Raw genomic sequence first — 27,385 nt, 5'->3', positions numbered from 1 at the left:
GCACAAACCCACACACTGACAGTTATATAGTGGAAGTAGCACGGCCCCCCAGCAGCACAGAGTATATCAGGAGATACATAATGTGCTGCGCTATATAAGAAACTGTAAAAAAACAAAACGATAATTTCACAGGGGCACTGACATGATGTGAGGAGGGGAATGGAGGCAGCAGGAAGCCACAGACTGGGAGTTGTATAGTGGGAAGAGCAGGGTCCCTTGGGGGACCAAAAAGGGGTCTGGCCACTACACAAAGTGTGTCAGGGAAGCAAGATATGCCTATATACTAGATCTCCAACCAACGTAAATTAATGAACAACTATCATTCTAATTTACCATCCTCATCCCGTAGCAAAGCACGGGTATTCGGCTATCTACAATGTTATTTATACTGTGTGTTTAATATTTACATTTATTTTTGTAAACAGGCATTCTTAAAATCCTGGGCAACGCTGGGTACTCCAGCTAGTAATATATATTTCTGACTTATTTGTGCAACACACTAACCACAGTGTGTGATATAAAAAATATATACAGTATATATTTCTGACTCATTTGTGCAACACTGTCGGTAAAGCTAAACTGCAGTGCGTAAGATATATATTTCTGACTAATTTGTGCAACACTGTAACTGCCAGAGTGTGATAAAAAAAATATAATACATATTTCTGACTCATTTGTGCAACACTGTCGGTGAAGCTAAAAGCGCAGTGTATAATAATATATATTTCTGACTCATTTGTGTGAAACTGTAACCACAGTGTGTGATATAAAAAAAAATATATTTGACCCACTCCACACAAAATAAAATATTTTTTTTTTATATATTTTGTTCTGTATCCTCCCAGAATACATCCAGGTGTGATCTGTCCATTTAAGGGTGTGTCCTATTTTCATAACTTTTCTTATTACCACATTGTAATTAATTAAAATTAATATTATTAATAATAATTATAAATTAGATACATTTAAATTAAATGAATATAATAAACTCTCCACACTCATATAGTGAACTTTCTGCATATCGAAGATATCTTTGAGGAAATGAAGATTTTGATTCTAAATAAATTAAAATATAGAAATATATTAAAATTAAGTTAAATTTAATATATTAAATCTAAAATATTGTCTTTTTTTATTCTTCTTTGCCTTAATAATTTTTTTTTTTTTACTGAAATCTTGAGCCTTGCCTAATGCATCTTTTTTTAAATACATTCTTTTTTTTTATATATTTTGTCCTCCCAGTATATACATCCAGGGGCTGCTGCTGCTCCGTGCCAGATACCTCGGTGCAACCTTTTGGCCTAAACTGGATAAAAACAATATTGTGAGCTGTGAGGTGTTCAGAATAGTCTGGAAATGAGTGGAAATTAATGTTATTGAGGTTAATAATACTGTAGGAACAAAAACACCCCACAAATTCTGTTATTTTAGCTGTTTTGTTGATTTTTTCAAAAAAATCCAGATCCAAAACCAAAACCGGCAAGGGTGGTTTGGCAAAACCAATCCAGATCCAAAACTCGAAGGAGAGCCAGATCCAAAACCAAAACACAAAACACGAAAAATGGCCCGGCGCACACCCCTATTTGCACAACGTCTCTGTTTTATCTCCACTCTGGATGCAATTCATTGCCGATATTCTGACAAATGGCTGATGTTTTTCAACTGCACGTTCGTTCCAAGGTGCATCCAGATTCCCAGCACTAATGGAGGTGCGCAGTCTCAGGAATGTATTGGAAATGTACTGCGCGTTCCAATGAGTGCACCCCAGTGTTGCACATTCGGAAGCAAGGATGTACACCAGGGCTGGACTTATACTAATATTAGCTAAAAGTCCTAGGTGCAACTATTGCAAAAGACGCACAGACGGTTAACACAGAGCCTGACACCCAAACAGCACCTCTGACTTTAATTGCCCTTCTGAAAAGACGTCATTTCACAGCGTACATTAAAAATAATACATGTTTCTAGTTATACTTACGCAACCATAAACTTCCTCCTCTGCCATGAACATTATTGGTTAGGGTGTAAAAGGTCCTTCGCTTAGTCTACTAGTCTTACTTCCACCACAACACAGGGAGGGAATCACCTGCATCTATAGACTTGAGATAACAATGTTTAAGCAGATGTCTGTGACTTCACTTGTTTAATGTGTTCTCAAGATAACATTTTCCTGGAAACTGATGTTATGGAGTAAAATCAGGGTTAATATTTAATTTACAAAAAATACCCCAACGTGTCACCGAAATCCAAAAGAACAATGATTATAACATTCAGGTTAATTTTGCATCTTTGTTTAATTGTTTCATCTATTTTGGGTATTTTTTATATCTAATTTTTTTTAATCAGTTTACCGTTTAGCAAAGCCACCTACCCAGAGATAAGTAGCACAAACAGGACACCTCATTCCAGTCCTAATTCAGTGATGCATGCAAACCACACCCAATGCTGTTGTTCACGTACTTGGGCAATTAATTGCTACTCACCAGAGCCGTAACTAGGTGTATGCGGAGGGGGCACCGCGCATAGCGCTGCAGGGTAGGGTGCGCTGTTGGCGGCACTTGTCAGTTATCTGTTTGAATTACTATCACTTGCAGTAGTCACATGTGCAAAAAACATTCTGAAAACCTTACAGCACATGCAGTACTGTGAGTGTACACACAAGGGCGCTGTTGTGTACATGACATATGTATCAAGAGGCAAAGCAATGGGCATTCGTGGGCGGTAACTGGGAGGCGTCCTGAAGTGAACACAAAAATATCCGTATGTTCGGTGTGTTATGGGAATGTCATAGGTGTGTCAGTGAGAGCAGCTACCACAGAGGCCATGCTCCGATGGAGAAACTGCACTGGCCATAGGGCAGGTGCCAGTGCTGATGGTGCGCCGATGGTGGCTTGTCTACAACCACTGGCAGTGTTACAGTGTGCACATGCACTGAATGTGGGAGCGCCTCAGGGTTAGCACATTCAGATGCACACAGGGGAGGCTGTTACTAGCATTGGCATATCACACATACCTCCCAACTTCTATGATCTCTGAGTCGGGACTCCTCTGCGCGGCAAAGCTGCATCTGCCCAAGGGGGCGTGGCTTTGCAGTCACTGGGGGGCATGCCATGCACTCTGTGAGCTGCCGTCATGTCCCCTCTGTCTCCTGTGAATGGACGCTGTGCCCAGCCCCATGCGCACAGACGTCTATTCACCGCTGCTCTACAGCAGAGCGCTGACTGACAGGAGCCTCCCAACTGCCCCTCCCCCACCGCGGGACACTGTGGCCTGCGGGTGGGACACAGGGACAGTCCCCAAAAAATGGGACTGTCCCGCAAAAATCGGGACAGTTGGGAGATATGATATCATCGTACCCACTTCGGCAATATCAGACTATTTACCAATTTCTTTGTGACAAAAATACTAATGTGAAGTGCCTAGTGCACTGTAAGCAACTTTGTATGCGGCTACGATGCAAATAAGATGCTAAATGTAGGAAAAAGTACAAAAGCCTGTCAATCGCTACCCATGGCGGTGATATCTCCAGGTGTCTCACGCTATATGCTGCATGCAGGGCCGGACTGGGACTAAAAATAGGCCCTGGCATTTTTGAAGCACACAGGCCCACCTCTGTGACTCCTCCCCTTACTATTCCTGACTCCTCCCACTTATGAGTCTATGTTCTTACAAATATAATTAATATTCTAACAACATACAAGCGTACATCATTCTCTATTAAAATATACACAACCAGTGGTTGAAGTGGAAATTTTTAAGTGGGGGTATGGAAATGTGAGGTTTGTAATGAAGCGCGCGTCGAAGGCGCGCGAGCTCCGGAAAAGGGGGCGTGGCCACTCAAGGGGGCGTGGTCACTCAAATGGGGGTGTGGCCTTCAGTGTAGTTTACCACACCATACACCCCTTATACGCATTATGTACCACAATAGTAGGACCCCTTATACTATCTAGTACTGCTGCCCCTTTCACATTATGCCACACAGTATGAGCCAAAATTCACATTACAGCACCCGGTATGAGCCGAAATTTACATTATATGCCCCCGATAGTGCAGTGCCAGGTATACAAATGCCCCCACAGTGCCAGGTATACAAATGCCCCCACAGTGCCATGTATACAGATGCCCCCCAGTGCCAGGTAAACAATTGCCCCCACAGTGCCAGGTATACAAATGCCCCACAGTGCCAGCCAATTGCCCCCACAGTGCCAGGTATACAATTGCCCCCACAGCAGCCAGTGCTGCAGCTGCTTACCGCTGCTGCACTGCTGCTGCTGCTGCTCCTCCTCCTCCGGGCTGTGAGGGACGGGAATGAGTGCGCCGGGGGTGAGAGCGCCGGGCGCCCGCCAGCGCGGCTGTGTCTGGCGCGGCGGCGTATAGCGTTCAAACCAGCTGCCGGTTCGTGAGCCAATCAGAGCTCGCGGACCGGCGGCTTCTGATTGGCTGCCGGTCCGCGAGCTCTGATTGGCTCACGAACCGGCGGCTGCTTTGAAGTCCGCTATACGCGCCGCGCCAGACACAGCCGTGCTGGCGGGCGCTCTCCAATCCTGACAGCTGAGACGCGCTGCCGCCGGACTGAGCGGCAGCGCGTCTCAGTGACCGCTGGACCGGCCCACGTGGCCATCGGCCCTTCTGGCATTTGCCAGAAGTGCCAGATGGCCAGTCCGGCCCTGGCTGCATGGAAGGATAGGTGCATGATGAGGATGAGAGGACACATCTGTAACTCACCCACATTTATTCATCATGTCAACTTAAAAAAAACTTCTCCTGAGAACAGATGTCCAGCCAACCTAAGCTGACACACCTTGCAATCTGAACCCAGGCAGTTCTAACTCAGACGTGGGGAACAGAGAGACGACATACTGTGTAATGGCCGTCGGCAGGATGCGTCACATGCTATCTCTGGCTTTGTCCATTGTGCTTTATTGCAACCTGTTTTCTTTGTGAATTAATGAGTCATCCATTCACTATTTTTTGGTAGAATGCTGTGAAATTCCAGCACAGCCAGAGAGAACTGGATTGCTGCGCTGTGTTCTTCCTCTCTGTAAAAGAAGAGATTCTCAGAGAGTCAGAGGGAAAACTGCCTCCAGTTTCTGTTCTCTGTGGGGAAGATGTACTAAGTAGTGAAAAGAGCGGAGAACTGAGCCAGTGGAGAAGTTGCTCATGGCAGCCAATCAGCTGCTCTGTATGATTGTATAGTATGCAAATTATAAATGTTACTTCAATGCTGATTGGTTGCCATGAGCAACTTTTCCACTGGCTCACTTCTCCACTCTTTTTACTGTTTAGTACATCTCTCCCAAATCTCTTGTAACTCCATGAACATGCTTAAAGGTAAACAAAAGCCACCTAAAAACGGTTTTGTGGACGCTTGCATGTTTTAGTGCTGTGCATGCAGCAGAGCCCAGGGTACGCATGTGTGGGGGATGCACAGCCATATACAATTCAGTCGCAACCAGGGGTGTGTAAAGAGGGAAGGGGGGCCGTGTGCAGCCCGTATGCAGTCTCTGTGTGCAGGCAGCGCAGTAGACACTAGGAGCACCGGAGTCTACTGCGCATGCACAGGTCTCTGGGGAAATAGCGTGGCAATCATTTTCCCCGGTGATTTTCCTACTGCACATGAACAAAACACTGAGAAAATGGGCAGTGACTTGTACTGCGCTGCTGCCGCTGGCGAGGAACCCCGGAAAAGTAAGCATTGCAGAAATGGGTGCAGCGCGTGCGCCCATTATAGATACACCAGTGATCACCATGCAAAGGGGCCTAACTGGGTGCGTTCCCACTTAACAAAAGTGCAATGAGGGTCTTTCGAATCATGAGTTGTGTGCGAGTGCAGAGATCAGGCTGGTGCAAATGATTATGGCCCTCATTCCGAGTTGATCGCTCGCTGACGTTTTTCGCAGCGTAGCGATCAGGCTAAAAATCGGCTTTTCTGCGCATGGTACGCAGCGCGCACGCGCGAAGTACTTTCACACAAAACTATGCAGTTTTACACAAGCTCGAGTGACGCTTTTCAGTCGCTCGAGTGTTCCTAGTATGATTGACAGGAATGGGTGTTTCTGCTGCGGGGTACACTGGGCTCCACAAGGAATGGACAATGGGGTGTAGAGTAGGATCTTGATCCGAGGCACGAACAGGCTCAAAGCTTTGACTGTTCCCAGAATGCATAGCGCCGCCTCCTATATCACCCCGCCTCCCTGCACAGGAGCTCAGTTTTGTAGTTGGTGCTGCAGTAGCAGGCACTTAACAGAGGGGCTGCTCCAGGCAGCCCTAAGAAGAGCTTTTTTTCTGAGGAAAAAATAAGAATTTACTCACCGGTAATTCTATTTCTCGTAGTCCGTAGTGGATGCTGGGGACTCCGTAAGGACCATGGGGAATAGCGGGCACCGCAGGAGACTGGGCACTCTAAAGAAAGATTTATTACTATCTGGTGTGCACTGGCTCCTCCCTCTATGCCCCTCCTCCAGACCTCAGTTAAGGAAACTGTGCCCGGTAGAGCTGACATTACAAGGAAAGGATTTTGAAATCCAGGGTAAGACTCATACCAGCCACACCAATCACACCGTATAACTTGTGATAAACTTACCCAGTTAACAGTATGAACAAACAACAGAGCATCAACCAATGGATGCCAACATAACATAACATAACCCTTTATCAAGCAATAACTATATACACGTATTGCAGAAAGTCCGCACTAGGGACGGGCGCCCAGCATCCACTACGGACTACGAGAAATAGAATTACCGGTGAGTAAATTCTTATTTTCTCTAACGTCCTAGTGGATGCTGGGGACTCCGTAAGGACCATGGGGATTATACCAAAGCTCCCAAACGGGCGGGAGAGTGCGGATAACTCTGCAGCACCGAATGGGCAAACACCAGGTCCTCCTCAGCCAGGGTATCGAACTTGTAGAACTTTGCAAATGTGTTTGAACCCGACCAAGTAGCAGCTCGGCAAAGCTGTAATGCCGAGACCCCTCGGGCAGCCGCCCAAGAAGAGCCCACCTTCCTTGTGGAATGGGCTTTTACTGATTTTGGATGCGGCAATCCAGCCGCAGAATGAGCCTGCTGAATAGTGTTACAGATCCAGCGAGCAATGGTTTGCTTTGAAGCAGGAGCACCCAGCTTGTTGGATGCATACAGAATAAACAGCGAGTCAGTCTTCCTGACTCCAGCCGTCCTAGCAACATAGATCTTCAAAGCCCTGACTACATCAAGCAACTTGGAATCCTCCAAGTCACGAGTAGCCGCAGGCACCACAATAGGTTGGTTCAGATGAAAAGCTGACACCACCTTTGGCAGAAACTGCGGACGAGTTCGCAATTCTGCCCTGTCCATATGGAAAACCAGATAGGGGCTTTTACATGACAAAGCCGCCAATTCTGACACACGCCTAGCTGAGGCTAGGGCCAACAGCATGACCACTTTCCACGTGAGATACTTTAGTTCCACCGTCTTAAGTGGCTCGAACCAGTGGGATTTCAGGAAACTCAACACCACGTTAAGATCCCAAGGTGCCACTGGTGGCACAAAAGGAGGCTGAATATGCAGCACTCCCTTAACAAACGTCTGAACCTCAGGCAGTGAAGCCAGTTCTTTTTGAAAGAAAATGGAGAGGGCCGAAATCTGGACCTTTATGGACCCTAATTTCAGGCCCAAAGTCACCCCCGACTGTAGGAAGTGCAGGAATCGACCCAGTTGGAATTCCTCTGTAGGGGCCATCCTGGCCTCACACCAAGCAACATATTTTCGCCATATACGGTGATAATGTTTTGCTGTCACATCCTTCCTAGCCTTTATCAGCGTAGGAATAACTGCTTCTGGAATGCCCTTTTCTGCTAGGATCCGGTGTTCAACCGCCATGCCGTCAAACGCAGCCGCGGTAAGTCTTGGTACAGACAGGGCCCTTGTTGTAACAGGTCCTGTCTGAGAGGCAGAGGCCACGGGTCCTCTGTGATCATTTCTTGCAATTCCGGGTACCAAGTTCTTCTTGGCCAATCCGGAACAATGAGTATTGTTCTCACTCCTCTTCTTCTTATAATTCTCAGCACCTTTGGTATGAGAGGAAGAGGAGGAAACACATAGACCGACTGGAACACCCACGGTGTTACTAGTGCGTCCACAGCTATCGCCCGAGGGTTCCTTGACCTGGCGCAATATCTTTTTAGCTTTTTGTTGAGACGGGGCGCCATCATGTCCACCTGTGGCAGTTCCCATCGATTTGCAATCTGCGTGAAGACTTCCTGATGAAGTCCCCACTCTCCCGGGTGGAGGTCGTGTCTGCTGAGGAAGTCTGCTTCCCAGTTGTCCACTCCCGAAATGAACACTGCTGACAGTGCTAGTACGTGATTATCCGCCCACCGAAGAATCCTGGTGGCTTCTGCCATTGCCACCCTGCTTCTTGTGCCGCCCTGGCGGTTCACATGGGCCACTGCCGTGATGTTGTCTGACTGAATCAGCACTGGTTGGTTTCGAAGCAGAGGCTCCGCTTGACTCAGGGCGTTGTATATGGCCCTTAGCTCCAGGATATTGATGTGCAGAAAAGTCTCCTGACTTGACCACAACCCTTGGAAGTTTCTTCCTTGAGTGACTTCTCCCCACCCTCGGAGGCTTGCATCCGTGGTCACCAGGACCCAGTCCTGTATGCCGAATCTGCGGCCCTCGAGGAGGTGAGCACCTTGTAGCCACCACAGAAGAGACACCCTGGCCCTGGGGGACAGGGTAATCATCCGATGCATCTGAAGATGCGATCCGGACCACTTGTCCAGCAGGTCCCACTGAAAGATCCTCACATGGAACCTGCCGAAGGGAATGGCTTCGTAAGACGCCACCATCTTTCCCAGGACTCATGTGCAGTGATGCACGGACACCTGTTTTGGCTTTAGGAGGTCTCTGACCAGAGTCACGAGCTCCTGAGCCTTCTCCTCCGGGAGAAACACCTTCTTCTGGTCTGTGTCCAGAATCATGCCCAGGAAAGGCAGACGCGTCACAGGAATCAGCTGCGACTTTGGAATGTTCAGAATCCAGCCGTGCTGACGCAACACTTCTTGAGAGTGTGCTACACTGATCAGCAACTGCTCCCTGGACCTCGCCTTTATGAGGAGATCGTCCAAGTATGGGATAATTGTAACCCCTTGCTTCCGAAGGAGCACCATCATCTCCGCCATCACTTTGGTAAACACTCTCGGTGCCGTGGACAGGCCGAACGGCAACGTCTGGAATTGGTAATGACAGTCTCGTACCACAAACCTGAGGTACTCCTGATGAGGCGGATAAATGGGGACATGCAAGTAAGCATCCTTGATGTCCAGCGACACCATAAAATTCCCTTCCTCCAGGCTTGCAATGACCGCTCTGAGCGATTCCATTTTGAACTTGAATTTCTTCAGATAAAAGTTCAGGGATTTTAAATTTAAAATGGGTCTGACCGAACCGTCCGGTTTCAGTACCACAAACATAGTGGAATAGTAGCCCCTTCCCCGTTGAAGGGGGGGGACCTCTACCACCACTTTCTGGAGAAAAAGTTTGTGAATTGCCTCCACCACTATCGCCCTTTCCATGGGGGAAGCTGGTAAGGCCGATTTCAGGAAACGGTGAGGGGGCATCACCTCGAATTCCAGCTTGTATCCCTGAGACACAATTTGTATAGCACAAGGATCCACCTGTGAGCGAACCCACTGGTGGCTGAAATGTCGGAGACGCGCGCCCACCGCTCCTGGCTCCGCCTGTGGAGCCCCAGCGTCATGCGGTGGACTTAGTGGAAGCGGGGGAAGACTTTTGTCACGCCAGGCCATTTCATCACATAAGCAAGCAGTTTATTTACAGTTCAGACAGGGTTATCACGACAGTAACATTTAACTACTTTTTCTTCTCTCCAGCACAATATTCATATGGGTTACATCAGGTCACATCTCCTTTCATTTGCTTCACTGGCAATAACAGCATTAACAGTGATGTGACAGCATTACAGTACAGTACATACCAGCGCAGTCTCTGGGAATCAGTAGTGCGGCTTCCGCAAACTGAGATTCATTTCAGTGTGCTCTCCCCCATTCGCTAGGGGCTCTATCTAAACGGGATCTCTCATGGACACGTTACTGGGGGCCTTCCGCCAAACGTGGTTGCCTACCACTCACCCAGCTCGTCCTCTCCCGAAGAATCACACCTCCCGTCCTGCTTCTTGGGTACCCCTGAACGTGGGGATCCCTTGTTTCTTCCACTGATTGCTCATGCTGTTGCTGCTCTCACATTGCAAATCTGGATATATCTTGCTCTTCCTAGCAGCACCTACATGCTGTTCCATAATGCCAGGGACTGTGGAGTACCATGCTTGTTCCACAGTCCCCAGACTGCGTTTCTCCTGGACACTAGCCTGTGCCCTCCATCTCAGTCCTCAGCTCACACTGCACTGTCCTGTGCTTTTTTCCTTTTGCTAAAATCCCCCTGCACTTCCTGTCCTAAACCCCTACATGTGGCAGGGTCTGCCAGAACTGGTTTTGGGGCCATAAAACTCCCCCACTCACTGATAAGAATCAAAAGGCTTTTGGAACTTTCCAAAATCTGTTGTCTCCTAAAATTCCAGTATGCCACATACACCCCTGCTAAAATCTTGCGTGTCCCCACGCAATATACCTATGAGCTTGCAAAAAGTCTAGCAAGGAACAGTCTCTTATACTCTATAGCAAGGTCAAAACATAACACACAATAAACAAGCATAATTGCAGTATACATCACACACAATATAAAATCACATGAGCAGAAAAACATGGCATGCAAACATACAATATAACAATCACATGAGCAGAAAAACATGGCATGCAAAACATCACATGAAACACAAATCACATATACTGCTGCCTTTTTCTTGTGAATTACAGTCCTGGGTCACAGATGATCATGAATGTTCAAACATCTTCTGGCAATTGTGCCAAACACTTAGAACCTGCCCATGCCGGCCCTTTCTTCCCCAGTTCGCTGGGTCAAAAGAGGTAGGTGGCTTTCATGGGCCCCTCCCAATAAAGTTTTCCCCAAATTGTCAAATAAATCTTCGGTACCGATCCTGTTCGCGGACGCCAAGTTGTGATAGCCGGGCAGCGGCTGGGCCATCAGTGATTTTAAAAGCATTGTCACGCCAGGCCATTTCATCACATAAGCAAGCAGTTTATTTACAGTTCAGACAGGGTTATCACGACAGTAACATTTAACTTCTTTTTCTTCTCTCCAGCACAATATTCATATGGGTTACATCAGGTCACATCTCCTTTCATTTGCTTCACTGGCAATAACAGCATTAACAGTGATGTGACAGCATTACAGTACAGTACATACCAGCGCAGTCTCTGGGAATCAGTAGTGCTGCTTCCGCAAACTGAGATTCATTTCAGTGTGCTCTCCCCCATTCGCTAAGGGTTCTATCTAAACGGGATCTCTCATGGACACGTTACTGGGGGCCTTCCGCCAAACGTGGTTGCCTACCACTCACCCAGCTCGTCCTCTCCCGAAGAATCACACCACCCGTCCTGCTACTTGGGTACCCCTGAATGTGGGGATCCCTTGTTTCTTCCACTGATTGCTCATGCTGTTGCTGCTCTCACACTGCAAATCTGGATATATCTTGCTCTTCCTAGCAGCACCTACATGTTGTTCCATAATGCCAGGGACTGTGGAGTACCATGCTTGTTCCACAGTCCCAAGACTGCGTTTCTCCTGGACACTAGCCTGTGCCCTCCATCTCAGTCCTCAGCTCACACTGCACTGTCCTGTGCTTTTTTCCTTTTGCTAAAATCCCCCTGCACTTCCTGTCCTAAACCCCTACATGTGGCAGGGTCTGCCAGAACTGGTTTTGGGGCCATAAAACTCCCCCACTCACTGATAAGAATCAAAAGGCTTTTGGAACTTTCCAAAATCTGTTGTCTCCTAAAATTCCAGTATGCCACACGGGGCTTTCTTAGGTTGTGGAGGGACATAAGGCAAGAAATTTGTCTTCCCAGCCGTAGCTGTGGAAACGAGGTCCGAGAGACCGTCCCCAAACAATTCCTCACCCTTATAAGGTAATACCTCCATGTGTTTTTTAGAGTCGGTATCCCCTGTCCATTGCCGAGTCCACAGGACCCTTCTGGCAGAAATGGACATAGCGTTAACTCTAGAGCCCAGCAGGCAAATGTCCCTCTGGGCATCCCGCATATATAGGGCCGCATCCTTGATATGTGCCAGGGTCAGTAGAACAGTGTCCCTGTCCAGGGTATCTAACTCCTCAGACAGAGAATCTGTCCATGCAGCTACTGCACTACACATCCAGGCCGAAGCAATTGCTGGCCTCAGCAGTGTGCCAGAATGTGTATAAACTGACTTCAGGATACCTTCCTGCTTTCTATCAGCAGGATCCTTTAGGGCGGCCGTATCCGGAGACGGCAGGGCCACCTTTTTAGACAAGCGTGTCAATGCCTTGTCTACCCTAGGGGAGGATTCCCAGCGTAACCTGTCCGTTGGCGGGAAAGGATACGCCATGAGTAATCTCTTGGAAACTATCACCTTCCTGTCAGGGGAATCCCATGCTTTTTCACATAATTCATTTAATTCATGGGAAGGGGGAAAAGTCACTTCATGCTTTTTCTCCCCATACATATAAATCCTCTTGTCAGGGACAGGATTTTCCTCAGAAATGTGTAATACATCCTTCATAGCTACAATCATGTAGCGGATGGCTTTAGTCATTTTAGGCTGCAACTTTGCCACATCGTCATCGACACTGGAGTCAGACTCCGTGTCGACATCTGTGTCAACTATCTGGGATAGTGTGCGCTTTTGGGACCCTGAGGGCCTCTGCGCTGCAGGAGCAGGCATGGGTTGAGACCCTGCCTGTCCCCCGGTTACAGTTTTATCCAACCTGTTATGCAAGGAGTTTACATTATCATTTAACACCTTCCACATATCCATCCAATCAGGTGTCGGCACCGTCGGCGGCGACACCACACTCAGCTGCACTTGTTCTGCCTCCACGTATCCTTCCTCATCAAACATGTCGACACAGGCGTACCAACACACAGCACACACACAGGGAATGCTCTGACTGAGGACAGAACCCCACAAAAGGCTTTTGGGGAGACAGAGAGAGAGTATGCCAGCACACACCCCAGCGCTATATAACCCAGGGATTACACAGTACCTTAGTGTTTACCCTGTAGCTGCTGTTAATATATGTATATATACTGCGCCTAAATTTATGTGCCCCCCCTCTCTTTTTTACCCTCTAATGCACCTGAATACTGCAGGGGAGATCCTGGGGAGCGTCCTTCCAGCGGAGCTGTGAAGAGAAAATGGCGCTGGTGTGCGGAGGAAGAAGGCCCCGCCCCCTCAGCGGCGGGCTTCTGTCCCGCTTAAATGTATAAAAAATGGTGGGTGCTCTGGCATATATACAGTCCCAGACTGTATATATGTCTCTTTTTGCCAAAAAAGGTATTTAATTGCTGCCCAGGGCGCACCCCCCCCTGCACCCTGCACCCTACAGTGACCGGAGTGTGCGGTGTGCTGTGGGAGCAATTGCGCACAGCTGCAGTGCTGTGCGCTACCTTAAGTGAAGACAGGAGTCTTCAGCCGCCGATTTCGATGTCTTCATGCTTCTGCTGCTTCTGTTCTTCTGGCTCTGCGAGGGGGACGGCGGCGCGGCTCCGGGAACAGACGATCAAGGTTAGGTACCTGTGTTCGATCCCTCTGGAGCTAATGGTGTCCAGTAGCCTAAGAAGCGCTACCTAGCTGCCGTGAGTAGGTTTGCTTCTCTCCCCTCAGTCCCTCGTAGCAGAGAGTCTGTCGCCAGCAGAAGCTCTCTGAAAACAAAAAACCTAACAAAATACTTTCTTATCTAGCAAGCTCAGGAGAGGCCACTAGGAGCACCCAGCTCGGCCGGGCACAGATTCTAACTGAGGTCTGGAGGAGGGGCATAGAGGGAGGAGCCAGTGCACACCAGATAGTATTAAATCTTTCTTTAGAGTGCCCAGTCTCCTGCGGAGCCCGCTATTCCCCATGGTCCTTACGGAGTCCCCAGCATCCACTAGGACGTTAGAGAAAAGTGTAGACTTCAAGGGCAGCAGCAGTGTTACATGTCAGTGGACATTCACGGCTGCAGCTCCGGCTCTCCCCAGCGGTGCTGTACACTCCCGAGCCCTTGTTGCCGGGTAACTACATCAGGAGGCTCTGGTTTTCTTCTTGTCAGGCACACACGACGGGGGCTCTCCGGGATCGCGTGGCCGCGCTTCGGGAGGTGGTAAGTGGTCTTTATTGCGATCCGGCGCGGTCAGTGGGAGGCGGGCCGCGCGCGCTGGCGGTGGACACTGTGGCAGTACAGGCGATCCCACTAGATCACCAGGGCATGGGACAGGTCAGGTTTTCTCTATAAACCGTTTTATTAGAGCCCGCAGTACCCGGTGGTTTAGCCAGCAGGGGGATAGAGCTTGGACCTGAAGCCCCTCCCCCAGCCCCAGGGCGCCATTTTCTGCAAATGTTCCCGCCCTGGAGCTGCATATCTGTCTCTCCCTCACTCCCTGGCAGTGTCTGCGGCGCCATTATCCCTCAGCTCACTGTTCCTGGGAATGCTTGGGCAAATCCTCCTATGTAAAGCCGCCTGGTTGTCAGTGCTGTGACTTTACAAGACACTTAAGTATTCTACCTGCCTTTTTTAGTCAGTGTTAGTTAAGAAAGAGTGCATTTAGTCAGGGTTTATTAGTACAATTACCCTGTGATATACATCCAGTTCTTACTGTGTACTGTTATATCTGTTGTTATATAGCTGTGTAAACTAGTCCAGTACAGTATTATTGTTAGTAATAACCTCTGCATTGTACAAACTGTGACTATTTGTGTGTGCATTTGATAGCTGAGTGGTGTCCATTTCGTGTCTTTCACTCAACTTGCTATCCCTATATTCTATAACCTGAGGGGGCTTGGTGCGTCAGGTTTTATCTAGTATAGGATTTTCACAAAGATATACTGTATTACGTATTTTTCTCTGTGATTTAGTCACCATATCTCTCCTTTATCTCTGCTGGTGCTGACTACACTGCGCAGGGGTTTGGGCTAGAGGTATTGTGCTGCTGACAAATTGTACTGTGTTACCTGATACTGCAAGTTCTATTATGTCTGCTTCTGAGGGTAACGGTTCTGGGGCTGAACACACTGCCGGTGTTGCTGAAGCCGCAGATACCTATGAGGAGAATATAGCAGCTTTGGGCTCTGGTTCTGGGGGCTCCTTGCCCCCCAGTGGGACGGTGGCAACGGGGGCAAATAATGACCCGCCGTGGGCTGCTTTTTCCACGCTTCTGCATACGCTAGTTCATAAACTAACACCCCCTATGGGACCCCCAATGCCGGTACAACCGTTTGTGGTCCCTGCAGCTAACCCGCCATGGGCGGGCGATTTATCTGCTCAAATAAAGAAGTTGAACCAGTCTGGGTTAGTCCGGACAGTCTCTGTATGCGGGTGACGCTATCCCTACTGTCAACTAGGGTTTGTGAACCCGAAACGCGTTGGAGAATTCACGGTGTATAACGGAGGAGCCCCGCCAGTACATACAAACGCTGGCACGCTCCAAAGCAAGTGAGCCGCATGAGGAGACCAAGCCGGAGCGGCCGGAGCAGTAGAAGGACAGGACGTGTTACATCCGCGGAAGCCATTCAGGCTGTAACATCAAGCCGCGAGAGGTACAAATAGGGACAGTAGGGATAGCGTCACCCGCATACAGAGACTGTCCGGACTAACCCAGACTGGGAAGTTAATACCGCTAATGATCTCCGTTTCACCATTTAATCACAAAAGAGCTGTAACATTGATATTAACCAATTCTTTTCTTCACAGGTATGTGCGTTCAACACATAATTTATATACTCAAGCGCTCCTAACTATCGTTTTTTCTTCTTGTAATTATTGTATGGAGCTGCTGATACAATATATACAAGCGCAGCAATTATTATATTATTCTTAAATTAATTTTACAGATTACGGATGATCCCGAGCCATCCGTTCCTCCTAAGAAACCAGATAGGTTCAAGCATCAGAAGGTGATTAAACAAGTTTTACCTCACTCTGACCACCTAATTGAAATACGTCAGGAACCCTGGGAAAACCCGGGTACGAAGTTGTGCCTCAAAAGAAGATGCTGGCTCGCTATCCCCTCGCGCCGGAGCTGTCTAGAATTGGGAAACGCCTCCTCCAGTGGACTCACATGTGGCTAGGATAGTGGTTTCCTCAGCTCTACCGGTCACCACCGTCGCGTCTCTAAAAGAGCCTACGGATAAACGTGTGGAGGGCTGTCTGAAAGCGATTTACACCCTCACGGGTGCTGCACAAAGGCCCACTATTGCAGCTACTTGGGCTGCAGAGGCCATTGAAGCATGGGCCTTGGAGTTAGATGCTGAAATCTCCTCTGACCATGCTAGACAATGCTTGTCTTATATTGTCACAGCTTCTCGTTATATTAAAGAGGCGGCTTCTGATGCCGGTATCCTGGCAGCCAAGGCCTCTACTACGTCAGTCCTGGCTCGCCGGATATTGTGGCTGAGATCCTGGTCTGTGGATCTTGTCTCTAGAAAAACCCTGGAGGTACTCCCTTTTAAGAGAGATATTCTGTTTGGGGAGCATTTAAATAAGATTGTGGCTGACTTGGCTACTGCCAAAACTGCCTGTCTGCCAAGTACTGCTCCTTCTGTGTCGAAGGCTAAAGGTACTTCCTTTCGCCCCTTTCGTCCTTCAGGTAAAGCAAAAGGTCAGGCGTACAACAAACAGGCCCGCACTTCCAAACCTGGTAAGCCTAAGCCCAAAAGAGCCTGGGCGGCCCGTCAGCCAGCTTCCAAGACAGATAAGCCTGCTGCATGACGGGGCGGGCCTCCCTCTGGGGGATCCCAGGGGGGGGGGGGGCGGCTTCTAGGGTATACCCAGGAATGGTTGAAGACCACTCCAGATGCCTGAGTATGGGAAGTCGTCACTCAAGGTTATGCCATAGCCTTCAAAAACCGACCCCCTCATCGATTTTGCCAGACAGATGTCGCGTTGGACAAAGGCAAACACTCTACATTCGGTGGTACAGGCCCTCCTGGATACAGGAGTCGTAGTACAGGTGCCTCTTGCGCAGAGGGGCCGGGGGTACTATTCTCCGCTGTTTTTAGTCCCGAAACCGAATGGGTCCTCCCGGCCCATTCTCAACCTCAAGGCATTGAACAGGTTTGTGAAGGTTTCCAAGTTCCGGATGGAAATCCTTCGCTCTATAGTTCTGGCCTTGGAACCTGGGGACTTCATGGTCTCCCTGGATATACAGGATGCTTACCTGCACATTCCTATAGCAGTGTCTCATCAGCAATACCTGAGATTTGCGATTGGCAACTGCCATTACCAGTTTCGGGTGTTACCTTTTGGTTTAACAACGGCTCTGCAAGTCTTTACAAAAGTCATGGCGGTGATGACGGTGGTACTCAGCCGTCAAGGGGTCAGGATACTGCCGTATTTGGATGACTTGTTAATCCTGGCAAATTCCCCAGAACTTCTCCTGTGTCATCTAGATGTGACGGTCCCATTTCTGCAAGCCCACGGGTGGCTCATCAACTGGAAGAAGTCATCCCTGATCCCTGCTCAGAGCATGGTGCATCTGGGAGCACTATTGGACACTCACAACCAGCGGTTGTTCCTGATTCAGGAGAAAGTCCTGAAACTTCAGGACAGGATTCGTTGCTTCCTATCTCGTCCGCAAGTGTCGATACATTCGGCGATGCAGGTGCTGGGCCTCATGGTGTCAGCATTCGACATGGTGGAGTACGCTCAATTTCACTCTCGCCCTCTCCAGAGGCTGATTCTAGCCAAATGGGACGGCCTGCCTCACCGGATCAGGTCTCAAATGATCTCATTGACTTTGGAGGTCCATCTGTCGCTGCTCTGGTGGCTCCGGGGACCAACAACTGTGCAGGGGCCGTCCGTTCTGGATATCCGACTGGGTCCTGTTGACGACAGATGCCAGTCTAAGAGGTTGGGGCGTGGTGCTGGTGCAACACTCCCTTCAGGGGTGGTGGACCAAGGAGGAGTCCTTCTCGATCAATATTCTGGAGTTGCGGGCGGTCTTCAGTGCCTTGAACCTAGCCCAGCATTTAATTCAGAACCGTCCTGTTAAAGTACAGTCGGACAACGCCACCACAGTGGCTTACATAAATCATCAGGGCGGCACTCGAAGCTGCCTGGCAATGAAGGAAGTCTCACGGATTCTACAGTGGGTAGAACGCCATCTACCGGCCATATCGGCAATATTCATTCCGGGAGTCCTGAATTCGGAAGCGGACTTTCTCAGTCGCCAGGATGTGCATGCCGGCAAGTGAGGCCTCCATCCAGAAGTGTTTCAACTACTAGTGGAAAGGTGGGGCATTCCAGACGTAGATCTGATGGCGTCTCGACACAATCACAAGGTTCCGGTCTTCTGAGCAAGGACAAGGGATCCTCAAGCAGCATTCGGGGATGCGCTGGCGGTACCGTGGAGGTTTCGGCTGCCGTACGTGTTCCCTCCGGTGTCACTCCTGCCTAGGGTAATTCGGAAGTTCAAGCAAGAAAAAGGAATTCTGCTTCTCATAGCTCCAGCGTGGCCCAGACGGCACTGGTTCTCAGACCTGCAAAGCCGATCGTCAGAGCGTCCAATTCTACTTCCACAACGCCCAGACCTCCTCGTTCAGGGCCCCTGTGTCTACCAGGACCTAGCCCGGCTGTCTTTGACGGCGTGGCTCTTGAAGTTTCCGTCTTAAGGGCTAAAGGGTTTTCTGAGGTGGTCATTCAAACTATGTTGCGGGCCCGGAAACCGGCTTCGGCTCGGATTTACTATAGGGTCTGGCATTCTTACTTTGTTTGGTGCGCATCTAACGATTATGACGCTTCCAAGTTTAGTATAGCCAAGTTGTTGGCTTTTCTTCAGCAGGGCCTGGACTTAGGCCTGCGTCTGGCCTCCCTCAAGGTTCAAATATCTGCCTTGTCGGTGTGGTTTCAGAGAAAAGTTGCGACCTTACCTGATGTGCATGCCTTTATGTCCCGCCTGTGGCTCCTTGGGACTTGTCGGTAGTTTTGGAGGCGTTACAAGAGCCTCCGTTTGAACCTCTTGGTACAGCTGACCTTAAGTGGCTTTCCCTTAAGGTGGTGTTTCTGCTGGCTATTGCTTCAGCTAAAAGAGTGTCGGATTTGGGTGCCTTGTCCTGTAGTTCCCCATATCTGATATTTCACCGTGACCGGGTGGTTCTTAGGACTCGTCCCGGCTATCTACCTAAGGTGGTTTCTTCGTTCCACCTTAATCAGGAGATTTTGGTTCCGGCACTTGTTTCTCCTGATCTGTCTCCCAAAGAGCGGTCTTTGGATGTGGTATGGGCTCTCCGTATCTATGTGAAGAGAACTGCTCCTATTAGGAAATCTGATTCTCTTTTTGTTGTGTTTGGGTTTCAAAAACGTGGCTGGCCTGCTCACAAGCAAACTCTGGCCAGATGGATTAGAATGGTGATTGCACATGCTTATGTGAAGGCTGGTCTCTCTGCTCCTGATCACATTAAGGCCCATTCTACTCGGTCTGTTGGACCTTCTTGGGCGGCCCAACGTGGTGCGACCCTTGAACAATTGTGCAAGGCGACTACGTGGTCCTCTGTGAACACGTTCATAAGGCTCTATGCCTTCGATACTGCCGCTTCCCAGGATGCTTCCTTTGGACGCCGGGTTCTTGTGCCCGCTACAGTGCGTCCCCTCCCATAAGGAACTGCTTTAGGACATCCCCATTGTCCATTCCTTGTGGAGCCGAGTGTACCCCGCAGCAGAAAACGAGTTTTATGGTAAGAACTTACCCTTGTTAAAACTCTTTCTGCGAGGTACACTGGGCTCCACAAGGCGCCCACCCTGTTGCACTTAGCTTCTTTGGGTTGGTATGGCATTAGCCCTTGACAATTCTCCTGTCGTGAGAATGCGGTGTTGTGGTTACTAACCGTTGTCGTCTCTTTTCCTGCTACTGCATTGGACTGGTTAACTAAAAACTGAGATCCTGTGCAGGGAGGCGGGATGATATAGGAGGTGCCGCTATGCATTCTGGGAACAGTCAAAACTTTGAGCCTGTTGGTGCCTCGGATCAAGATCCTACTCTACACCCCATTGTCCATTCCTTGTGGATCCCAGTGTACCTCGCAGAAAGAGTTTTAACAAGGGTAAGTTCTTACCATAAAACTCGTTTTCTGGGCGGCAACTCAGCGTTTTCAGGGAGTGTGCTGAAAAACGCAGGCGTGCCTGATAAAAACGCAGGAGTGGCTGGGGAAACGGGGGATTGGCTGGCCGAACGCAGGGCATGTTTGTGACGTCAAACCAGGAACTAAACAGTCTGCAGTCATCGCAAGGTAGGAGTAAGTATCGAGCCACTCTGAAACTGCATGAAATTTTTTGGTAGCAGAACTGATAACCTTTCGTTCGCACTTCTGCTAAGCTAAGATACACTCCCTGAGGGCGGCGGCCTAGCGTCTGCACTGCTGATAAAAGCAGCTAGCGAGCGATCAACTCATAATGGCTGGAAAACAGAAAGGGAAATTTACTAAGCTCCTGATTTCATTTGAGTTTCATATGAAAATGCAATTTACCAAACAGCAATCACGGCAGAGTTCTAACAATTTGCATTGAGATACACAGCCGTCCACACAAATACGAATCAATAGACCATCGGCCAAACACGTTTTTTTACATACACCTCATAGAACACGGAAATTTACTAAGGATTCGTATTCCCAATCACTGGCGAAAATAGCCATACACTGCCGGAAACGGATGGAATTCGTACACAAATAGAAGTTTCAAATAGACCTGCTTCTGGCTGGCGTGTTTGGAGAACCATGCACAGATCAGTGAGATCTGTGCATGCTTCTCTGTGTAAAAGTGCAGTAAAGAGTAAAAAAAAAAAAAACATTTGTAGGGTCCCCACTCCTGAATATAACCAGCCCTGGGCTCTTAGAGCCAGTCCTGGTTATTAAAGGAATGGGGAAAAATTACGCAGGAATTCCCAGTATTTTAAAACCCAGCTCCAGGCTCTTGAATCGGTCCTGGTTCCAAAAATATACAGGGGGAAACCAGCACCGGACTCCACTAGTCAAGAAGATAATGCCACATCCGGGGACACATTTATATAGGTTTCTGCAGCCATAGCATTAAATCCTAAACTAGTCACCCCTGGACACCCCATATATATTATGGGATGTTTAACCTTTTCCTGACCAGGTATATTATTTATAGAAATGAGCGGGTTCGGTTCGTCGAGATCCGAACCCCCCGAACTTCACCTATTTTACAGAGTTCCGAGGCAGCCTCGGATCTTCCCGCCTTCCTTGGTTAACCCGAATGCGCCCGAACATCATCATCCCGCTGTTGGATTCTCGCGAGATTCGTATTCTATATAAAGAGCAGCGCATCGCCATTTTCACTCGTGCATTGGAGATTGAACGGAGAGGGCGTGGCTGCGTTCTCTCCCTGAAAAGCTCCGTATCTGTGCTCAGTGTGCTGCAAATATCTGTGCTCAGTGTGCTACAAATATCTGTGCTCAGTGTGCTGAAAATATCTACGTTCTCTGCCTGAAAACGCTCCATATCTATGCTCAGTGTGCTGCAAATATCTGTGCTCAGTGTGCTGCATTGTGGGGACTGGGGACCACCAGTATATAATTATAGTAGTACAGTACAGTAGGCCATTGCTGTATCTTGCAGCTCTGTATCAAGTATACTATCTCTGTGCTGCATTATTGTGAGCAGTATATAGTAGGACAGTGCAGCATTTTGGTGACCAGCAGTATACATATATAGTACAGTACAGTAGGCCATTGCTGTATCTTTCAGCTCTGTGTCAAGTATACTATCTCTGTGCTGCATTATAGTGAGCAGTATATATAGTATTACAATGCAGCATTTTGGTGACCTGCAGTGTACATATATTACAGTACAGTAGGCCATTGCTGTATCTTGCAGCTCTGTGTCAAGTATACTATCTCTGTGCTGCATTATTGTGAGCAGTATATAGTAGGACAGTGCAGCATTTTGGTGACCAACAGTATACATATATAGTACAGTACAGTAGGCCATTGCTGTATCTTGCAGCTGTGTCAAGTATACTATCTCTGTGCTGCATTATAGTGAGCAGTATATAGTAGGACAGTGCAGCATTTTAATGACCAGCAGTATACATATAGTACAGTACAGTAGGCCATTGCTGTATCTTGCAGCTCTGTGTCAAGTATACTATCTCTGTGCTGCATTATTGTGAGCAGTATATAGTAGGACAGTGCAGCATTTTGGTGACCAGCAGTATACATATAGTACAGTACAGTAGGTCATTGCTGTATCTTGCAGCTCTGTCAAGTATACTATATCTGTGCTGCATTATTGTGAGCAGTATATAGTAGGACAGTGCAGAATTTTGGTGACCAGCAGTATACATATAAAGTACAGTACAGTAGGCCATTGCTGTATCTTGCAGCTCTGTGTCAAGTATACTATCTCTGTGCTGCATTATTGTGAGCAGTATATAGTAGGACAGTGCAGCATTTTGGTGACCAGCAGTATACATATATAGTACAGTACAGTAGGCCATTGCTGTATCTTGCAGCTCTGTGTTAAGTATACTATCTCTGTGCTGCATTATTGTGAGCAGTATATAGTAGGACAGTGCAGCATTTTGGTGACCAGCAGTATACAGATATAGTACAGTACAGTAGGACATTGCTATTGATATATTACTGGCATATAATTCCACACATTAAAAAATGGAGAACAAAAATGTGGAGGGTAAAATAGAGAAAGATCAAGATCCACTTCATGCTGAAGCTGCTGCCACTAGCCATGGCCGAGACGATAAAATGCCATCAACGTCGTCTGCCAAGGCCGATGCCCAATGTCATAATAGAGAGCATGTAAAATCCAAAAAACTAACGTTCAGTAAAAGTACCCAAAAATCTAAATTAAAAGCGTCTGAGGAGAAGCGTAACCTTGCCAATGTGCCATTTACGACACGGAGTGGCAAGGAACGGCTGAGGCCCTGGCCTATGTTCATGGCTAGTGGTTCAGCTTCACATGAGGATGGAAGCACTCATCCTCCCGCTAGAAAAATGAAAAGAGTTAAGATGGCAAAAGCACAGCAAAGAACTGTGCGTTCTTCGAAATCACAAATCCCCAAGGAGAGTCCAATTGTGTCGGTTGCGATGCCTGACCTTCCCAACACTGGACGGGAAGAGGTGGCGCCTTCCACCATTTGCACGCCCCCTGCAAGTGCTGGAAGGAGCACCCACAGTCCAGTTCCTGATAGTCAAATTGAAGATGTCACTGTTGAAGTACACCAGGATGAGGATATGGGTGTTGCTGGCGCTGAGGAGGAGATTGACAAGGAGGGTTCTGATGGTGAGGTGGTTTGTTTAAGTCAGGCACCCGGGGAGACACCTGTTGTCTGTGGGATGAATATGGCCATTGACATGCCTGGTCAAATTACAAAAAAAATCACCTGTTCAGTGTGGAATTATTTTAACAGAACTGCGGACAACAGGTGTCAAGCCATGTGTTGCCTTTGTCAAGCTGTAAAAAGTAGGGGTAAGGACGTTAACCACCTAGGAACATCCTCCCTTATACGTCACCTGGAGCGCATTCATCAGAAGTCATTGACAAGTTCAAAAACTTTGGGTGACAGCGGAAGCAGTCCACTGACAACTAAATCCCTTCCTCTTGTACCCAAGCTCCTGCAAACCACACCACCAGCTCCCTCAGTGTCAATTTCCTCCTTAGACAGGAACGCCAATAGTCCTGCAGGCCATGTCACTGGCAAGTCTGACGAGTCCTCTCCTAACTGGGATTCTTCCGATGGATCCTTGAGTGTAACGCCTACTGCTGATGGTGCTGCTGTTCTTGCTGCTGGGAGTCGATTGTCATCCCAGAGGGGAAGTCGGAAGACCACTTGTACTACTTCCAGTAAGCAATTGACTGTCCAACAGTCCTTTGCGAGGAAGATGAAATATCACAGCAGTCATCCTGATGCAAAGCGAATAACTCAGGTCTTGGCAGCTGTGTTGGTGTTAAACGTGTGTCCGGTATCCACCGTTAATTCACAGGGAATTAGAGAATTGCTTGAGGTACTGTGTCCCCGGTACCAAATACCATCTAGGTTCCACTTCTCTAGGCAGGCGATACCGAGAATGTACACAGACGTCAGAAAAAGAGTCACCAGTGTCCTAAAAAATGCAGTTGTACCCAATGTCCACTTACCCACGGACATGTGGACAAGTGGAGCAGGGCAGAATAAGGACTATATGACTGTGACAGCCCACTGGGTAGATGTATTGCCTCCCGCAGCAAGAACAGCAGCGGCGGCACCAGTAGCAGCATCTCGCAAACGCCATCTCGTTCCTAGGCAGGCTACGCTTTGTATCACCGCTTTCCATAAGAGGCACACAGCTGACAACCTCTTACGGAAACTGAGGAACATCCTCGCAGTATGGCTTACCCCAATTGGACTCTCCTGGGGATTTGTGACATCGGACAACGCCACCAATATTGTGCGTGCATTACATGTGGGCAAATTCCAGCACGTCCCATGTTTTGCACATACATTGAATTTGGTGGTGCAGAATTTTTAAAAAACGACAGGGGCGTGCAAGAGATGCTGTCGGTGTCCCGAAGAATTGCGGGCCACTTTCGGCATTCAGCCACCGCGTGCCAAAGACTGGAGCACCAGCAAACACTCCTGAACCTGCTCCGCCATCATCTGAAGTAAGAGGTGGTAATGCGTTGGAATTCAACCCTCTATATGCTTCAGAGGATGGAGGAGCAGCAAAAGGCCATTCAAGCCTATACATCTGCCTACGATATAGGCAAAGGAGGGGGAATGCACCTGACTCAAGCGCAGTGGAGAATGATTTCAACGTTGTGCAAGGTTCTGCAACCCTTTGAACTTGCCACACGTGAAGTCAGTTCCGACACTGCCAGCCTGAGTCAGGTCATTCCCCTCATCAGGCTTTTGCAGAAGCAGCAGGAGAGATTGAAGGAAGAGCTAAAACGGAGTGATTCCGCTAGGCATGTGGGACTTGTGGATGGAGCCCTTAATTCGCTTAACCAGGATTCACGGGTGGTCAATCTGTTGAAATCAGAGCACTACATTTTGGCCACCGTGCTCGATCCTAGGTTTAAAGCCTACGTTGTATCTCTCTTTCCGGCAGACACAAGTCTGCACATGTTCAAAGACCTGCTGGTGAGACACTTGTCCACTCAAGCTGAACGTGACCCGTCAACAGCTCCTTCTTCACATTCTCCCGCAACTGGGGCTGCGAGGATAAGGATAAGAATTCCGAGCCTACCCGCTGGCGGTGATGCAGGGCAGTCTGGAGTGAGTGCTGACATCTGGTCCGGACTGAAGGACCTGCCAACGATTACTGACATGTCGTCTACTGTCACTGCATATGATTCTGTCACCATTGAAAGAATGGTGGAGGATTATATGAGTGATCGCATCCAAGTAGGCACGTCAGACAGTCCATACGTATACTGGCAGGAAAAATAGGCAATTTGGAGGCCCTTGCACAAACTGGCTTTATTTTACCTACATTGCCCCCCCTCCAGTATGTACTCCGAAAGAGTATTTAGTGCAGCCGGTCACCTTGTCAGCAATCGGCGTACGAGGTTACTTCCAGAAAATGTGGAGAAGATGATGTTCATCAAAATGAATTATAATCAATTCCTCCGTGGAGACATTCACCAGCAATTGCCTCCAGAAAGTACACAGGGACCTGAGATGGTGGATTCCAGTGGGGACAAATTAATACTCTGTGAGGAGGGGAATGTACACAGTGAAAGGGGTGATGAATCGGACGATGAGGAGGAGGTGGACATCTTGCCTCTGTAGAGCCAGTTTGTGCAAGGAGAGATTGCTTCTTTTTTGGTGGGGGCCCAAACCAACCAGTCATTTCATCCACAGTCGTGTGGCAGACCCTGTGGCTGAAATGATGGGTTTGTTAAAGTGTGCATGTCCTGTTTATACAACATAAGGGTGGGTGGGAGGGCTCAAGGACAATTCCATCTTGCACCTTTTTTAAAATTTTTTATCTCTGCATCATGTGCTGTTTGGGGCCTAGTTTTTTTAAGTGCCATCCTGTCTGACACTGCAGTGCCACTCCTAGATGGGCCAGGTGTTTGTGCCGCCCACTTGGGTCGCTTAGCTTAGTCATCCAGCGACCTCGGTGCAAATTTTGGAACTAAAAATAATATTGTAAGGTGTGAGGTGTTCAGAATAGACTGGAAATGAGTGGAAATTATGGATATTGAGGTTAATAATACTATGAGATCAAAATTACCCCAAAATTCTATGATTTAAGCTGTTTTTGAGGGTTTTTTGAAAAAAAAACACCCGAATCCAAAACACACCCGAATCCGCCAAAAAAATTTCAGGGAGGCTTTGCCAAAACGCGTCCAAATCCAAAACACAACCGTGGAACCGAATCCAAAACCAAAACACAAAACCCGAAAAATTTCCGGTGCACATCTCTACTTATTTAAATTAAATATGTTTACAGCCTATACTATAGACAATCTATATATTCAGTGTATAAATAGACCAATGTGTCCATATATGTCCAGGGTCAGTACTAGTTTCGGCAACCACTTCCCCGGACTCCCGTACTTGTCACAATGTTCTGCAGAGTGGGAGATTGTGGACTGCATTTGGAAACCCCCCTCTAGAAATTCTGCGTTTGCCCTTGGCCGGCATCTCGCTTGTGCGAACACCTCTGCCTGTTTGACAGGCTGAAGCATTCTCGGTGCGGGAGGGGGCATTGCTGCGGCATTTAAGGGGCTTCGCAGTGCCGTTGTCGTGGCGCTGCGATGTCCGGACCAATTGTGGGGCGGGCTGAGGCAGGCCACTGCAGCTGTGTGGCGTCACACGCAGCCGCTGCAACCCAAAAGATGGCGGGTTGCCATCTGCCTTAGCAGCTACGCTGCGTAGGCAGTGGGCAACCCTAAACATGCAAAAGCATGTCTACGAGCGGGGGTAGGGGATGGATCCAGCATGTGGGGCTAACTTGCCCCTTGCTGGGCGTGTACATCCCCCCCCCCCCCCGCATGTCAGAGTGCTGGATCGTAGCTGTGCAATTTTTCTACGATCTACAATCATGCTGAATTAGGCCCAGAGTGGACATTCCTGGTGATTTGTGGGTAAATTTACTAAAAGTCTTCATTTAAAAAGGCCTGATCCATCGGTGAAGGATGGGTGGGTGGGGTGGGGGGGGGGGGGTTCTGGGTACTTAGAAACCCCTCCTGCATCCGCCACTGTTATACGTATGTGAACAAATGCATCGGGAGTCAGCGCACAGACATAGCACAAACAATAGAATCTT

The sequence above is a fragment of the Pseudophryne corroboree genome, chromosome 1 (assembly GCF_028390025.1).
Source record: "Pseudophryne corroboree isolate aPseCor3 chromosome 1, aPseCor3.hap2, whole genome shotgun sequence".
NCBI classification, from domain to species: domain Eukaryota; kingdom Metazoa; phylum Chordata; class Amphibia; order Anura; family Myobatrachidae; genus Pseudophryne; species Pseudophryne corroboree.
The sequence above is the reverse complement of the archived record's forward strand: the minus strand, read 5'-3'. Positions refer to the sequence as shown.